At 38.8% G+C, this 8087-nt stretch overlaps 1 long non-coding RNA gene across 1 annotated transcript; it reads left to right on the top strand.

Annotated features, from left to right (window-relative positions):
- Nucleotides 1–3346: 3346 nt before the first annotated feature.
- LOC128742935 (uncharacterized) lies at nucleotides 3347–4238 on the top strand. Its single transcript, XR_008412276.1, has 2 exons — nucleotides 3347–3966; nucleotides 4049–4238. It is a non-coding gene; the product is annotated as an uncharacterized LOC128742935 (long non-coding RNA).
- The last annotated feature ends 3849 nt before the right edge of the window (nucleotides 4239–8087 follow it).

Genomic DNA, 8087 nt, shown 5'->3' with positions numbered 1-8087 from the left:
TTACATGTTCCGACACGAATGCACTAACGAATGTAAAGGGTCGTTAATAAAAAACAACAACAATTAAATTAAATGGACGCAATAGGGCGACATCCATTTAGTACGTCACGCAAATTTTGACCAAAATCATTCCCCCCTCCCCCCCTGGTCACATTTCGTCACACATTTGTGACCCCCCCTGAGAAAGTACGTCACGTCACGACAATCCCCCCCCCCCCATTCACAACAAAAAAATTAAATATTCATTCCACCCTTTTTATTTAAAGCTATCAAATGAATTTCAGCAAATAAAAAATGGAAAATTTTCGAGCTTATAAGTCATCGATTCGCGGATTTTGAAGATGATCTTCAATTGCTGCAATCGGATACGCTTCAGAAGTCGCTGATGTGTCGTCGATTAATGTTTCGCGCATATCCACGCCCTTTACATTCATCCACTCAAATTGGTCTGATCTAGTTGAAAGAACCAGGGCTTCCTGCTGACGTCTTGCAGCAACACGCCTTAGAAGAACTTTCCTGACGGATTTTTTTGTATCGTGTGGTCATTCAACACTACCTTAGATCTAAAATTTAAAAAGAAGAAAACTTAGACATAGTAGAATTAAATTGGATAAGTTTTCTTCTTTTTTAATTTTAGGTTTCGTATTCTACTAAGACGCTCCAAAAACTTCAGACTACCTTAGATGCGAAATTTAATCCGCAAGTGGCTTAAACTCTATCCTTCAGAGAGCTTTTGAGTGAGGGGCAGTATAAATTATACCGAAAAACTTTAAAAGCAGCCGTGGAACTTCCGTATGAGTTTTTGTTCATCGATTGAGTTCAGCACGAATATCAAGGGAAAACATTGTCATGGGTCTCTGGTAGCATCCCGTAACCCTTCAGGAGTTTGTGCGACTGCTATTTGCGGTCGCAAAGATTTTTTAGGCAGGACGGTACTCAAGCAGCTCTTCAGCGGTGTACTGCATATTCTGTAAAGCCTTAATGGAGAGTTCATACTACATAGAATAAATGAGTCCTGTTCACATATACCGTGAACGTACCATATTCTGCGCAGCTCCTAATTCTGCGCATTTTTCTTTATATATGTATTTTTCAACATTGTGCATAACTATGGCCATTGTGTTATTTTTTTATAAATCTTTGTTGAATATTACGCCATTATTCACAAAAGGGCCATAATATTTGACAGCGAAATAAATTAAAGTGAAACTGAAAGTATTTTATATGTCAGAAAACAACGTCGTTAGCGCCAACGCTAAAACTGTCCTTCTAAAAAATTAACAAAATTATGATCGAAATTCTTTGCAATGATCAAATTACCCAGCATAATTAGAAAGAATAATTAGTTTTAGTCATGTTTTAGGCAAAAAGAGTGATTGCATGCCTTGTTTTCGTTGGAAAAATGCGATGCAAAAATGCGCAGATTTAGGCACAGATTTTTTATTCATGTTCCAAATTCTGCGCAGTAATGTATCCTATGAAGAAATCGCGAAAAAATACGCAACTTCTCCCAAATGGCTGAGGTATAGAGGCATAGAAATTCAAGTAGAACCTTTAACTTGCATTGATTGGAATCCTGTGTTACGGCTCGGGGTCCGAACCTACGAACGCCAATTCATGGAACCATGTCTTCTGATTTTTTTTGACAGTCGAACTTCATTGAGCTGTCAGGGAGTGGGGAAGTGGTTTCTATATGAAAACACAATTGTTAATATTAGTCTAAAGTATAATGTTCAGTATAGAGAAAACCCGAATGAACTCGCCCTTCACGTTATCGACAATAAAATATTTAAAATAAGCCAATCCAAATGATAATAATGTTCCTGTGCCACCTGGACAGCACAAGAAGGCCAGATCATGGATTTAATCATGGTAATGGCTAATGTCGGATTTTTGATGTGCTTTCAGCGCATAAAGACATAAACTACATGGTATGAATGTTTATTGTTACTTTTTAGGTGCGCAGAATTAGGAACAAACATGCGCAGAATTAGGAACATGGGTAAGAGAGTGCGCAGAATTAGGCACCGTGGATAAGTTTACAAAACGAAAGATATACTCAATTGTTGGTCGACTTTTAATTCCCATGGTTTTTACCATATATTATAGACCGTAGCACTACATGTTGCTGCTATCAACGTTATCAATTTAACTCTAGAATACTTATAATAGCGGAGGAATCATAAAAATGTCTTAACTGCGCAGAATATGGTACGTTCACGGTATATGTTAAAAAAAAGTGTTCATTCAAAAAATTTAACTATTTGTTTTAGAATCCATCAGTACGTTAATTTTATAGAGGCCTTCAATAGTTGTATTTTAAAATGAAGGCTAAATTATAATTTCCCGAATAAATTTTCCATTTGATTTTTTTCATGTGACGTCACATAACTTCATACCCCCCCTCCCCCCTACGTCACAAATCGTCACGATTAGATCAACCCCCCCTCCCCCCTATAAGCGTGACGTATTTTATGGATGCCCCCTAGGAAAATTCATCAGTTTTTAATTCCTTCATTTTTGTTTTTCAAATGAATAAATTTATAATTGATTAACTTCTGCTAGACAAACCTAACCACTAAAGCGGTAGATTTATTCGGTGAAAAATTAAATAATTCTAGTTTCGCAACTTGGCCTAGGGTCACATCAACCCCAAGGTTAATCAAGGCAAGGTCTCATAACAAACTGAGAGAAGAGTCTCATGAAAAAAATGATTATGCATAAATATCTGTCAACATGGTAGTTGAAAGTTTAAGGTGTACAAAAATAAACAAAGGAACTATTGAAATATTGGCATGGGCAGTCTTCAGAAAACATAGATTTGATATTTTCCGACGTTTCGACACTTTGTTGGTGTCTTTTTCAAATGGGGAATATCATTTACGTCATACCATTTTCTGAAGACTGCCCTTTCCAATATTTCAATAGTTACAAGTGAATCCAGTCGACAAAAAACACAATAAACAAAGGTTTTTAATAAAAATATGGTGATTCTCGAATAAAGACAAACCAAGAAGCTGTAGAGTTAGACAAAACAACAGAAATCATTTTATGTAAATATATCACCTAAATTTACATTGTTTCAAATAACGCAGATCTATGTTAGTGTTGCGCAACAATATGCTTCCCGGGGTCTCCCTAATGGGAAGCAGAAATTGATGACCATCGGAATGCGGCACCATCAATCGCAGGATTCTAGGTACAATGAAATGGTGATGCCGGTCAGCCTTGAAGCAACCAAACAATTCATCCCGATGGACCGACATGCACGAACGTGATGGTGTTGATCACAGTGAATGCAGAATCTGTTTTGATGAATTTATGAATTTATTTGTATGATAATCAGATATGAATATTTATTTCCCTTATCTATTTAACAGTTCAGTAGCTGGCTGGGGCTTGTCCGCAGTACGGTTGGTTCACTTTCTGCAGGCTGCAACCGCCAGCCGGCCCTATATTGTTGACCATTCGAAATAAACTACAATTTCCGGTTTTGCATTATCCGTTCCATTCTGCTGTTGCGACTCCGACTCACATGGGGTTCACGTGCACGTGTGTGTCGCGTCTAAGTTGTTTGTTTGGTCAGAACCTCAAACGTCACCCTTGACTGCCATTACGCAGATCGAGCAACAGTAATTGATGACTATCCTAACAGTGCAAATTTCGCACCGATATTTGGAGACACTCGAATAAACAGAACCCAGATTTAAACAACACCCACAGTAAACAGTCGAACCCGCAATAATCTTGGCGTGTCAAGGGTTTATTTGTGATACGTTTGTTTGTTCTGGAGTCACAGCATCGCCGTCGCCGCACCGCCCGGTTAGGGTATGTGATTCCTGTGTCAGCCTCGCGTGCAATTCGCCAAAGGCGTGCTTCCTTTACCTAACGTTGAAAGCCGGAGCAATGGCAATAGCGAGCCAGGAAACAACAAATGCCAAGGAAAGATTGAAAGGATTTGAATAAGTAAGAAGATGCAAATCTGGACTGATGGACCTAAGACGAACGCTTCACTTGTTTTCTCACTTTCCTTACATTGCTTTTATAGTATAATCTGCAAAGCTGTTGTAACACCATCGTCTCGATCAAACCAGTCAGTCGGGAAAATAGTTTCAGGAAGTTATGAGCTTACCATTCATATCACGTCGCACTGAAGCAAGTGGAGCTACATGGTGTTTTGTGAGCAGATTATACAGTACCGAGGCAGCAATTTAATAAATTTGCTTTAAACTTTAAAACTATAACAGCAATTTATTATTTTATGGCAAAAGGTACTGATTAATGTAGAGCATTTCCGATAAGCCTTTCTCCAGGGTTATTCATTCAAAAACTCACCCTCTACCACCCACATAAAAACATTGGCGCAATACGTAGTCTGAAAATTTTTCAGCATAAAACATGAAACCTTCCACTGTCATATGTCACTTGTATGTTGCCCACTCCAGAAAGAGGTCAGACAAGCCTACATGGGAAGACAACGCCAGCAAAAATCTCGGGGGAAATCATTTTCTCCGCTTATGTCTCTATAATCTATTCATAAAGCGCTCCGGGAACGGGAGGTACTACCCCCCCCCCCCCCCCCACCCCGCATGATGGGTCGCCGACGATGACGATGATGATGTTGACCCCCGATGACTGCTTGATATGGCGGGCGGGGACACACACGTATGCATGACTTTTCGTGGATGAAAGGATACACATCTTCACAGCCTGCGGTCGAGCGATGGTGCTGGCTGGTTTGATAGTGTGGCAGTTCAGGTCAGGCGGGCAGGCCGGCTAGGCTGAAAAGGATTTCGCCTTATCAACTGGTTGCCTTCTGCCACTTTTTCTAATTGCGTGTGCTGTCCCGTGTGATGCGATGGTTCGTTTGACTGAGTGGTTGTGGTCAGTCGCTTTTTTTAACGTTCTCCATAAACACATCGTATGACGAAAGAAAAGTTAGGGAGGGGGAAAGATGAGAGGTGAAACGGTGTCCGGTGTGGCGGCATTCTGGTGAATAACGAATATGCCCTGGGAAATTCCAACCGGCAGTGGGACCTTTTTTCTTGACGATAGAGAAATCACCCGTGCGGAAGGGTTGGCGTTTTATTTGGGTAGACTTTGATTTACCCCAGTTTACGGTTACTGGCTTGGCAACCGGAGAGAAACAATAACATTAAAAATTCATGAGACGTTTTTTTTTCCTGCCGCAATGTCTTTTAGAAAAAAGGACGATGTGTTCATTGGGATAATGTTGAACGTGTGCATTATTATTACGAAATCAATTTGATATATGGCGAAACCAAGCTGCGCCATTAAATTCAACAATTTTTTTGATCGATGTCTCGCTTTATCGCTAACGTGAGATTTAACACTACAAAAACCGAATTATTTTCTGAATATGCGTGTGTCAACGATAAGCTTTATTAATTATTAACAAGATTACATTCATTATACCTAAGCGTCTTAGCAAAAGTTTGTATATGGGTAAAAATTCCATTCCATCATTTACTCATAGTTGATAGTTGTGGTTCGAATAAAAGGGCAAAGAAACATCCGACTTGGATTCTTCCTCTAGGTTGTACACACTGTTGACTGTTATAACTGTTATAATGTAAAATGGAAATTTAAAACTGGAACATTGGTCAGATTTTTTTATGACGAATTATGAAAATTTTCCACGCAATCGTTTAGAATTTTTTTAACAATTGATTCGCATGGAAAAAGATTGTGGTTAAATAAACTTAATTCTATTTTAAGCAGTTCAGTTGTATCGCTTATTGTTTTACCTTGTTATAAGCGACGGGCTGTGCTCATATTCAATTTCATTCTTTCCTGATTCTAGTACAGATGAAATGAACTCAGCATTGCCAACCTGAAACCAACGATTCGAGCGAATCACTTACGTTCACGTTCTTGTTGTTCTCTATATTCATTCTATCTTGACAATATTGAATGAAATCAAATGTGAATCATTCATTCATTTTGAATTGCCGCTAATACCAAATAACATTACAATAAACGTAAACATTGCTCCGAAGTTCATTAATTTCCTTTAGCCAAGTTTAGGTTGATTTTAAAAAGCAGGCAGCTTAAATAAATAAACTTTAAGATCTAAAATATCAATCAAGAGCAAGAAGATTGATAAATGAATTATTTGAAGAGTAGAAAACTAAGAAAGACAAACACTGTCAACAGTTCAGTAGTCATGTCCATGGACTGGCAGATAATAAAATACTACCTGGAGTAAAACTGTATGCGCTGAATACATGCAATAATCGCCTTCATGCAGTACTGTCAATTTTTTCGAGCACTGGCGATGGGTTGACTAGGTGGGGGATCTTCTTGTCAACTTTAAATCTTCAAGCTGTTACCACTGATGGTCGCTACTATTAAGCTTAACTTCTCGTTTTTTACATTCAAATTTGAGGCGCTAGAACTTTTAATTAGCCCGAACGCATTTAGAACACCATGCTGCTTTTTAAGCAGTCCTCAATTTTTCTTGTTTGTTCCAAATTATCACTCAAGGTTGTGACCATAACATCAAATGACGCAAACACTCACATGTCTACTATAATATGCTATGTTAAAATTGACTACTTGACTTTTAGAAATGCTGTACCTAATCAGTGCTCAAAGTATCGAGGTGGCGATTCGCTTCAGTAGCTGAAGAAATCGCCAGTTTTTTTGAAAACAATTTTCTACTCATCATATTCCTCGTCGAAAACACAGTAAATTGTGTTTACTGTGTTTTAGACTTTTAAGTGTTTCAAGATTTTCTCATCAAAAAAATCTAAAAATATGAACAGAACACTGCATTTTAACCACATTAATGTTCAACTGATTAAAATAGGTGACCCCGAATTTATCCGTTCCCTACCCTATTAGATCCTACCTCTAATCGCTGAAACTTAATCGAAGGTTCACCAAATTCAAAATATTCTTCAACGCGGGGGCCTACACTTTTCAATACATGCAGATGCAATCGATTCATTGGAGTTGGTCAGCAGGATTGTACAGCATTTCGCTGAGTACCATTTCACGAGAAAAAAAATAATTTGATGGAAAACTATTAGTAGTACCTAGTAGTAGTAGTTTGTGGGTTGCCTCCAGCATTAGGATCCTTCCATGAGTAAGAATGGAGAACTGACATATTTGCTTCAAACTTTAACGATTCTGGTTGGCAATCTACTCCATCATCCAGCCATCCTATGATATTGATAATTAATAATACTTACTTGCTTGCTCAATTAGCTCCACACCGTACTTTCCTCTGCTGTACGAAGAAGTCGTCTCCATTCCACTCGGTCCATGACCGCAATTCGCCAGCCACGTAGTTTGCGTAGGGTCCGCAGGTCGCCTTCCACTTGATCGATCCATCTTGCTCGCTGCGCGCCCCGCTGTCTCGTTCCAGTCGGATCATTATTGAGAACTTTTTTAACCGGGCTGTCGTCCGACATCCTCACGACGAGCGCAGCCAACCTTTTAAAATATGAACACTGATCCAGTTTTAAATTTAAATGACAAATGACGTGCCCAGCCCATCACAGGCGACCGATTTTTGCGGTGTGAGCGATGGCTGGTTCCCTATGCAGCTGACGCAATTCATGGTTCGTTCGCCTCCTCCAGATGGTGCGCAACACCTTCCGTTCGAAAACACTAAGGGCGCGTTGGTCCTCCACGAGCATATTTTACTTATTGATGACCTTCCTATTGATGATCTATTGATGAGTGATGACCTTCTAACTCTCAATAATCCATTACGGGGCTCAAAATTAAAAATAAATTTGACATTAAAAAATAACACTATCTCTAGCGAATAATCATATTTATACACCAAAATTTGAATATCATCGAGTTACAACCGCTGTGCTGACCACTAACCTTTAGCTGCTAAATGATCAAAGATTTACTTAAAAATCTATAAAAATCGATTGAGATTTGTAGTAAATATAGTTTAGAGTGTACTTGATTTTCAACAATCAGCTAAATATGGTACTAATCCATAGCCATTCCGCCATACCATACCAAACAGAATACGATGAAAATCAATTTTTCGAAACTACTGTTGAATGAAAAATGTGGCAAGCTGTCACGCAAACTTAAGG

The sequence above is a fragment of the Sabethes cyaneus genome, chromosome 3 (assembly GCF_943734655.1).
Source record: "Sabethes cyaneus chromosome 3, idSabCyanKW18_F2, whole genome shotgun sequence".
Lineage (NCBI taxonomy): Eukaryota > Metazoa > Arthropoda > Insecta > Diptera > Culicidae > Sabethes > Sabethes cyaneus.
Note: the sequence above shows the minus strand (reverse complement) of the source record. Positions and strands in the feature narration are given on the sequence as shown.